The 10,646-nt window shown below is 34.8% G+C and overlaps 1 protein-coding gene across 1 annotated transcript in view; it reads right to left on the bottom strand.

Annotated features, from left to right (window-relative positions):
- Positions 1-10,640, bottom strand: part of Cnr1 (cannabinoid receptor 1) — a 23,891-nt gene extending 13,251 nt beyond the window's left edge. Inside the window, exon 1 of the mRNA XM_010633263.1 lies at positions 10,375-10,640. The gene's annotated coding sequence lies outside the window, so the exon portion shown is untranslated. The remainder of the gene's footprint in view (positions 1-10,374) is intronic.
- Between the last annotated feature and the right edge of the window lie 6 nt (positions 10,641-10,646).

Consider the following 10,646-nt stretch of genomic DNA (forward strand, 5'->3'; position numbering starts at 1 on the left):
TTCTATAAGACTGTCTTTATTGTGTATTCAAGATTTAATTAAAAGTAGAAATCTGTGTATTATTCTGGCCTATAAAATATGTAGCACCTAGCACTCAGGTTCTTGTTGTTACAGTTCATTACCAACAACTCCACAACAAGTAACAGTATGCTATGTGATGTCTAATCATGTGACATAACTTTCAGTTTCTTCTCCCTTCATCTATTGAAAAAAGTATTTTCACTTTGAATCCATAAGCATTCAAATTAAATCTAAGTAAAAGCTAAGCCTTGTTTCTCCAGCTTGAAATGTGAGATGTGGATAAGTAAATGTATACTGAAGAAAATATCAATTTCCAAATATTTTCACCTAAGAAACACCTGAATGTTTATGTTATAGGCATCATGCTAAATGTATACATTGTTTTCTTTAATACTATTTATATGAAGTAGCTGTTATTACAATCTTCATTCTGCACATAAGAAAACTAAAGCCTTACAGGGGTAAAAATGCTTTTTCTAAGGACTACAGGGGCAGAGCTGGAACTACAGGGGCAGAGCTGGAACTTCATTACAGGTATGCATAATTCAGCGTCTGCCAGTCACTTTGAGGTCCAGGAACGATTTGGTAAGACACCTTTCTTTCATTTCTAGGGAGCAAGAAGGTTTTGTTTTGGGAAAAGGTGGTCATAAACAGCACATGATAATAGTGAACAACTAAAATTTGAAAGGATGATTCATTGGTAGTAAAAATGTTGCCTATAGTACCTGCAAAGAATCTTTGCCCTATGGTGTTTAGGGACAAATTATGACAATTAAATATGCTGTAAATCCTAACTCTGGATTAGCTCCTTATTTGCCATAGTTGTTAGCAAATGAATGAAATCTAAGTTAATTTCCCCCTTTTTTTAAATTAGGAAAGGTGTTTTTCATTTTGCTTTTTTGCATCACTAGATAATTACAGGAATCATAGATGGTAATAACACCTTTCCACAACACCAGTGAGACATGAAGAGGGCACCTTCTTCAGGTCAGAATGAGACACAATGGTTGTTAGTAAACAAAAACCTGAAACTTCCATTCCCTTCATGGAGAAATTAAAATTCACTTATCACTCAAGCTCCCATCATGAGCAGAAAAGATTCTTTGTGATCAATTCTGAGTTGGAATCAAAGCAGATAAACTATATAAAGCTTAACTGAACTCTTAACACAGGAGTGCTAGACTCCCAGTGCCCAGTGGGTAGAAAGCTGCATTACAACAGCAACATTGCTGATAGAGAATTATAGGTTTTCATGTGTTGTATTTAACACATTTTTTACTGGGCATGACCTCTGTGCCTAGCACTGGGTATTATATTTGAAGCCATGAACATTTCTGTGATACGCTCCTCCTGAAATACTTCCACATTTCAAATTTCTGGTAATAGATATGGGTTGCATGGGAAATGATTCTTTATTCCATCTTACCCCTTCAAATAAAGTCTTCACATCTGTCCACCTCTCTCATAGATGAAGGTAGGGAATATGAAAACCTGTTATAGGAGTATTTTAATCATCAAAGAGTATGACGCTGTGAGGATTTCCACCCAGAGAAATAATGGGCAATGATGAGCCATCAATAGCCATCTCTCCTTATGTCTAAACACTCTGGATCAGTGGTGGCAAACCCATAGCACACATGCCACAGTGGGATGTTTGTATCATTGAAAGCTCTAAAAGGTATGCCATTACAGCTCTAGACGATGACCACTTTGAGAACTGGGTCCCATTTTATGGGCCCTGCAAGTCATCTGTTTGGCACTCAGTTAGTATTCTGTTTACTAAATGAATATTGGCATGCATCAGCAACATGGCAGATCCAATTTAACAGGATGGCTTTTAAGTGTAGATAGATTTCCTTGAAATAAAGCCAGATAACTATGAAATCTGAGTGTTCGTCTCACAAAACATTCACCTAAAACAGTGCCTAAATGTCAAAAATTATATTATATGTATCAACAATGATTTACTCCAGCTATCTTTTCTCTTGGTACCACATACAGGTCATAATGATGAGAAGTAGAAGTTGTAGGAAAAGATCAGCTATTTACTTTTCATTCTGATCTTTGTTCACTCCGGGTGTATGCTATGAACTGCAACAATCAGCTACATAATAGTGACATATAAAGAGATCTTTGGGATATGCACAACCTTGAAAGAATCCTAACTACACAATGTTGACAGACCTTTAAAGACAATATATAAAGTTGCTATTCTAATGGACTTTTCCATCCCCCAAATGCATATTGTGCATTGATCTATCCCAAATGGGTTTCTCCATTTTCAAGTGTGTTTTCAAAACAACTTGCCAAGAGAAGTTATGTGAAAATTCAACTGGTAGATGGAGTGGCTTTTATAAGCCCTCAGGAATCAATTTGTCATTCTATTCACTGGACACAGTTCTCACTTTGGTTGAGCAACTTCTCCTTCTGCTACAACATTTTTTAAATTTTACAACTGAATTAATTAAAATACAAGTAAGAAAATAAGTCATGGAGGGTTAAAATGTGTTATTATAACTGCCTATAAAGCTAAATTTCTAATTACTTTTCTGAGGAAAGGGGGCATTGAGAAAATTTAGTATATTGATAAAAATTAATTGTGAATATTTAAAAATTTGCTTCAAGAAAGTAATTAAGAATGAGGAAAGAAAAGTAGTTGTGCTGAAAACAAATGTGCTTATGCCAAGAGATGCTAAAAGTAAAGGGGGAAGGGGCCGGGGATTTAGCTCAGTGGTTTGGGTGCTTGCCTCACAAGCTCAAGGTCCTGAGTTCTATCTCCAGTACCCCCTCACAAATTTTTTTAAAAATAATTAAATAAATGTAAGGGGGGAGCTCTTAGGAGCCCAAAATTAATTCTAATAACAAACTCAGCTCATGTCCATTTTACAAAATATTTGGCTTTCTGATTCCAAATATGAAATTGACAGTACAGATCACAATTCTGTGGTGAAAAATAATACAAAGTTATTTTTTATTATTATGGGAACTAAATGGATTGTTTCACAAGCAAAGTGAATATTGGTTTAAACATTCACACACATTAAGGACACGGTGACAGTCTTCTAATTCAACTTTCTTCCTATTTCTCCTGGAATAATTTTAGCAAGTTTTTATTATTGTTTTAAATCCAGGGTTTTCCTTTAAATATTATTTTTAAAGCTAAGTTCTTGTACATCACCTACTTTAGCTGAAATGTTTAGCAACTGCTTAGTGTATACTAACAATGCAAGACGTAAGTAGAAAATATGCTTTCAAGATGCAAATTATTATATACCCATAATTGTGAAAGGACTGGGTTTCAGTAGCAGTACAAAATATACCTTGGAAACATATTTGTGATTTAGAAGTACGCATGCAAACTGGATGCAAGGGTAGAATTTCTATGCCACTGAAACAGTGAGGTAGTTCTGTTTTACTCATTTAAGGTGGAACACTTCCTATGTTGTGTGATACAATTATGAGATTCTAAAAGAGTTACATGAAAATAATGAACTAAGAAATAAAGTAAGTGCAAATGGGCTGGAAACTCTAGTGTACATTTTAGAAAATAGACTGAGAAATCACATAGTGGTTGGTAAGTGCATGCAGGGTTAGCACAGGTCAGTGGCTCTCAAAAAGTAGGCTCCCAATTGGCTGCACCAGTATCGTGGGGAAACATGAGAAATGCACCTTCTCAGGCTCCAGCTCAGACCCATGGAATCAGAAAGGCTCGAACTGAGTCATAGTAACGTTTTTCATGAGGACTCCAGGAGGTTCTAACATATTCTAAAGTAACAACTACCTTTAAAGATTATGAAGACTCCAGAGAAAGACTAAACAGACCGTAGAGTAGAATTAGCCTTTAAGAAGAATTGAGGATAGATAGGAAGAAAATATTATATGCTGTGAGTAGAAGTTTTTAGATTACTGAAATGGATTGCTAAGAAACCATGCTCATGGTAAAGTAGCCTCCCACAGATCTTTAAAACCAGGGTATTTCTATTGGATGGGAATAGAGGAGTGTAGTCTAGCCTGAAAATAAATATAAGAAATGGGGAACTTCTCAAGGTTTTTTATCTACAAGTCAGAGCTTCTCTGGACTTTTTCGGGAAACTTACTACTACATATTTTGTCCCATAAAGGAAAGTGGCTTCAAGATGTAATACAAGCACAAAAATTAATGAATTCTACATGATTTCCTCCTGATTCTATTTACAAAGTCTACGCAAAGCTTTATAGAACTGCTAAGCTATTTCTTTTGACATCACTGGGAAGATGATTACTCATGATTACTGAGCATAACAGAACAGGAAAAGAGTAAAAGTAATTAACATCTCAGTTTAATTTTTAAAACTAGAAACATGTTTGTGTTGTTCTTTACCCCCAAACCAAAAAATATCACAAGAAATGAACCCAGAAAATGATAAACTAAAGTGGAAATTTTGCAGTATTATGAAGCAGGAGAGCCACTGCAAATTCTTACAGAATTATTCTGGTAATTATACAGTTTACACTGTTTTTAGTTAGCCAGTATCTTCTAAAAATACTTAAAAGTTATAAATATATAGAAATTTGTCCCAAAGTACTTAAATGTATGACACTGGGCAAATTGTATATTCTTTCATTATTTCATAAGTAAAATGGATCACAGATTACTTATACTCACCTTAGAACTGAAACCTTCAAATGTTTCCCTTGTTTGTATAAGAATTTAGATATCATTTCCAAAAGTACTTGCATACTGTGCAAAGTCCTATTCCCACATATACAGAGATACAAAATTCTTTGGATAGACTTTTACTTACTTTAGTTATGTGTTTAATTGTCTAACTTTCCTTTTTCGCTAACGATCTGTACTTGCTCATCACTTATATAAAAGCTAGAAAAAACATTTAAAAATTCAGATAGTGATGCATTGAAATGAATTGAAAATTTCGTCCATCTAATCAGCCACCATGGAATAAACCAAAATATTCTGAACACAGCAGCATGAAAGTAAATCTCTTTTATAAAGAAGATATAAATTTAACTTTAACAGCAAAGCCACACCACCTACATAATTTTTGGATAAATAATATTGATTTACTTGTTCTAGAAATCAATGGTATGAAATCATCTAGTACCAATATCCATAGAGAGATTTATTTAAAATGAAAATTTTAAATTTTTAAAAGAGTAATAGAATTTATTAATAGCTTGAATGTAACACTTTTTACAACTTAACTCAACTTGCAGAACTCACTGATTCCCATATTCTTCTCTAAAGTTGTGATCTAAAAGAATGGATGAAGAAATGATGAAAGGAAAAGGATAGCCTCTCATTTAAACATAAGCCTTGAAAACTTGATTTCCTAATTATATTGTATTTTAATTATATTTAAATACACTATAGACATATGCAGTTTGTGAAAGCATTTGTCAGTATATTAAACCACCACAACAGATTGCCTGGCAAATCTTTGAAAAGTGCCTCTGCTTTTCTTTAAAAAGCAATAGCATGGAATTTGCTAGTAGGAAAAAAATAGATATTACATTATCAAATTTAGGAACTATACTGCACTTTATCTCCTGAAATTAAAAAAATTAAAAATGCTATTCAGACTTGATAATAGTAGGTCACAATCAAGCCTAGAAACCAAACCCCTTTTCAAAGAATTGAAATGCTAAACAATTAAGAATCCAAATAAGAATGTAAAACTAAGACATTAAATAATACAATATCATACTCTTAGGAGAAAATTATTTGCCATATGGGTTAGAAAAAATGAAACTTAGATCCCTTCATGCATTCAAAAATGTAAAATCTACTTTAGGAAACTTACCAAAAATTATAGACCATAATGTAGTAGCACAATGGGTTGAAGAAAAAGAGATGACTAAAAAACAATGATTCTTATCTAATCAGTCTCAACACACTTACTCAAAAACAAAAGAAAACAAAACAAAGACAGCAAAACTTTGACAGCTTTACTGAAATACAGGTGTGAAAATTTCTCCAGTCAAGACTAAAACAGAATTCATAGTATTCCCAGAACAACTGCGATGAATCTGGAGGCCCATTTGATCAGTTTTGGAAAATAAACCAATTCTTTCTTCAAAAACCCATAGAACTTAACTACAAACCTCAAGAATTCCATGCTCACTAAATTATTAAATTATCCTCTTCAAGTGAATTAGAGACTACCCAAGCATTATTCATCAGTAATCTATATGATAAATACTTGAAAAATATCAATAAAACTGAATCAGTAATATATTTGTACATGCAACTAGCTGTTTTAGAAAAACTATTACAATGGAATGTACTTTATTTCATTATTAGGCACCCTGTTCAGTGAAGAAATATGATTCAAGAAAGATCACAATACATATTTTATGTTAAGAATTAGGGGTAATCACACCACTGATTACTTTATGGAATGGTTTTGACTTATTCTTGATATGTCATAAACATACCTATTACCCATGTGGGGAAGTTTGATACAGAAGTTCATTTAACATCAACTGAAGAGTAGTAACCAGAGTAGATGGAGATTGCTAAAAACAACCTTCTACCCCGCATTTCCTATAGTTTTAAAATCCTGTGATAGCATTACAATCGATTATGTATACAACAAATATATCTTTTAATGCATTCTGTGTTATAGTAATAATCTATATTTTCTTCCAACTACTACAGCCTTAATTTCTAAAGCTAATAAAAATTAGCAAGATTGCTAAGAGCTGTCTTAAACCTTCAGTGTTTGTGATAAAATTACAATCCAATGTGGTGATGCTCATCCTGGCATATTTGCAAGATTCTTAGAACACATGAGATTGGAATGGGTTTCTACCTATCTTGGCAAACAAGAACAGCCTTGTTTTGATTCAAGGTGAATATTTCCTTTTTCTTTGAGCTTTCAGTATCCATCTGTATATTTTGAACTTGGACATATTCTAAAATTTATAGAATTAACTTAAAATCAGAATAATATGTTCAAATATATTAAAAGGCAATATATTTAAATTTTTACTTTGGTCATGAACTATATCTATGTATAGTTTATTTATTTGTGTGTGCTTATATATCTAGTTGTTTCAAATTATTCAATACAAAATTTGATAGTAGAAATACTCTGGATGACATTTATAGTTTCTTTCAGTCCAGAAAATATGTTGGGGAAATATGAGTTGATCTATTTTATAAGATAAATACAATGTCATCTAAGAATATAAAAATACTTTAATTAAATGGTTATCAAAGAAACAATAATTTGGTGGCAAAGTGGCAAGCCTCTAACTCTGCAAAAACAGCACTCATGCAGTTACAATACAAAGTTAACATTTTTATGAGAATGGGATTAGAAAAGAACTGGATATTCTGGGGCAGGAGGGACATGAAGCTAAAATTTTGCCTATTTAAAATACATGTTATTTTTTATCTCCTATTCTTGATATTCCCTATCAATCTTCTAGTCAATATAGAAAAGAAAATAGCAGAACTATTTCTAGAAACACAGATATGCAGTATACCTGGCCCCAGTACAGTTTTTCAAACAATGTTGGGTCCAGCTTCAGAGTCAAAAGCAAAATTATAAATAATTTAAACCCAAAGGCTGGTTTTGCTCTATTTGTCAGTTCAATTAGAAAATGATGAATACAAAAATAGAAAAGACAGACTTACACTGGGGGAGACATGGCATCCCTTTTAGCAGAGAATGCAAGCTCATCTGTGTTCTTTATGCAACTGAGCTAACATAATTACCCCAAGAATAACAGGCAACAACCTAAAGGACAGGCTCCATCTTGCTAACCAAATTTAAGAAGCTACAACCAAATCTTATTTTATTAATTATGCATTGTTAGGTATTTCTAAATTCAATTCGTTATTTTTTATTTACTTATTTTTTTCTTGCAGCATTCCTGGATAGCTAGTTAAGGGAAACAATCGCTTTTCTTATTAGGCCAAGTGTTTTCTGGGAAGAAACATTTGGTAAGCGTGGTGAACTCTAAACTGCTATTATAAGTTCGGTGTCACAACAGTTTATTCTTACACAGCAAAGTATTTCAATTCCAATACTAATTCCAAAAACTAGTATAAGACAACCAAGGAGCCTGGTTAAATTTCCTCATGGTTAATGTTAGTTCTAAATCAAAGCAAAGAAGAACACCATTTGATTGGTTTGAAAGAGTATCTCAGGCTTTGCCTTAGTAATTAATAAGCTGACACTGCATACTAAACACTTATCAACAGAATCAATGGAGCTGCTTCCTTCTTGAGAAAATAGGTAAACCGATTCAAAGAGTTTGCTTTAGGAATAAAATGTAAAATGCCCCAAATATAGTGGCTCTTTTGGAAGGTTTCCTTCCCAGCAGCTTCATCTTAGTAACATTTAACAATTTCACTATTTTAACATTTTGAAATGCCAAAAAGAACACACTGATCCTGCAGCTATGCTTATTAGAGAAGAGCAATCTCACAGGCAAGACATAGAGGAACACAGTCCACTGGGAAAAGGGTAACAGAAAAAGACAGAAAACAGTGGATTACAAACAAAGCCAAGTACTACTCCAACGTGAGATCTGATTTTCACCAGAATTTAAAACTTTATGTACTAAATTAAATATCACGCATGACTTAAGGTTCTAATCACAGCACTCACTTATAGATAGATAGATGCTATTAAAATTCAGGGGTATAGATGCCTAATTTGTCTTCCTAACCAGGAGAATGCAAGCATAGTAATTTTATTTTTGAAAGGCCAAAACTGAGCATTTCCACTATGTGACATTATTTCCCCCTAATGTGGGCTTGGGAACACAATGAGACCTCTTCTCATTAGATTTGATACATACCTCACTAAGAGTGCTCCTGGCCTGGAATGGGAGACATCTTTGAAACAAAAAGAGTCTGTTTACAGTTAGTTCTCCTGATAACCTAAAATACATTAGTTTTTAAGCAGCATGTCCAACATCAAGCCTCTTGTCCAACTACAGGAACTGCTATTGTGACTACAGACAACTGCCTCCAGCATGCAGTGTTTAGTATCTTGGAGATGCATGTATTCTGTTCATGTATGGATGCACTCAAAAAATCATGTCTCATTTAAGAAACTATGCATGGCCTTTTATTTTTATAAAACTGCTCTTAACTGAGTTAGAGCATGGGGGAGGGGAAAGGAGTACCAGGGAAAAAAAGGACAGAGAAAAATCAATCAGTATATCTTCCCTTTCAAACTGACAGAAGGGTGGGATTAGAGAAGCAACACTTTAAATCAGATAAAGTCCTATGGGATCCTTAAAGGTTGGTTGCTCTGAGCTTCTCGATTTTCTGCAAAATAGATTGATGTCAGTAGTGAGTCCATGGATACTCAATGTCCACTGACTTTCTTCTAAGAAATTGCATTTCCACCATTGTTCAAAAGATATCACCGTGCTCATAAAAATAAGAAGTTATGTGACCCATAGCGCTATCTTTCAACACCTTTAAAGCCAGCAAATATGCTCTAATCTCTTATTGGATTAAATGCCCAAGAAGGCTTAATGTGCCAAGAAACAAACAAAGCCAAGATTAGCTCTTATTGGGAAGGAAATAAAAAACATGAGAGACAATATGATTAATAGACTGCTACATTTTCCCCTCATCCGTTCAATTTAAAAATCTTAAAGAGATAAATGACCTATTAAAATCAGAAACATGCATATTGCTTTTAAACTTTCAAATGACCAAAGGACAGCGTTGCCTATCACAGCAAACATTTGCACACCGGAGGTGATCCATTTGTGATTTGTGAGTCTTATCAAGAGATGTCTTTTAAAAATCCAACATCAACTTTAATCACCTGATGGCTAGCTTTGAGTTAAATGGTTCTATTAGAATTCAAATGTAGGTATTAAATACTTTGCACATTTGTTTTCCTTCTAAGAGAAGCGGCTTCTGCAGTTGTCTTTTTCTATATCAAAAGTTTATTATTCGACATACATTTTTTTACATGACATTTAACATTTTATTTTAAACGGTTTCTAGGTTTGATGTAGAGATTGATGTATTTCTCTAGGAAGCCTTACTTGCTGATATGGTTTATAGACATTAAGCATCAACTCGAGCGCCTGTTTCTCAAACATGCACAATTACACATTTTCTACAAACAGACATCAGTGCATACAGACAGCCAGGTGCACACACATTCAATAAATAGTAAATGGTAGAAATCTCCAGAAGTAGCACAGACAACAGTTAACAGGCTGGGGCGACACAGCTAAGTAAACATCGACGCACGATTCGTTTGACCTGAGTAAGAACTCCACGAAGGACACTTGGGGACCACACTGGTCAGCACCCGAGGGGGCGGGAGGCAGAAAAAGTATTTCCAAATGCAACTCTGCCAGTCTTACCCTTCGCATTCCCCGGTCCTCGGGGCAGAAGCTCCCTTGTCACCTCTGGCCCAGCTCGGAGCTGGTTCTCCGCTAGAACGAAATGTACCCCCAGACTCTACGGAGAGCTCTGCAGGGAGCCGAGGCGCCCCGCCTGGGCCAGGGGAAGGCGCCGGCGCCGCGGGAGCCAAGAAGAGGCGGCGGGAGAAAAGAAGTAGAGAAGGAAGGGGCGGCTGAGGGTGTAGCAGGGGAGACGCGGGGAGGCGTTGCCAGAGCGGGACGCGGGCGAGGCG

This window comes from Fukomys damarensis, unplaced genomic scaffold (genome assembly GCF_012274545.1).
Source record: "Fukomys damarensis isolate Sample0158 unplaced genomic scaffold, DMR_v1.0_HiC HiC_scaffold_14, whole genome shotgun sequence".
Classification (NCBI taxonomy): domain Eukaryota; kingdom Metazoa; phylum Chordata; class Mammalia; order Rodentia; family Bathyergidae; genus Fukomys; species Fukomys damarensis.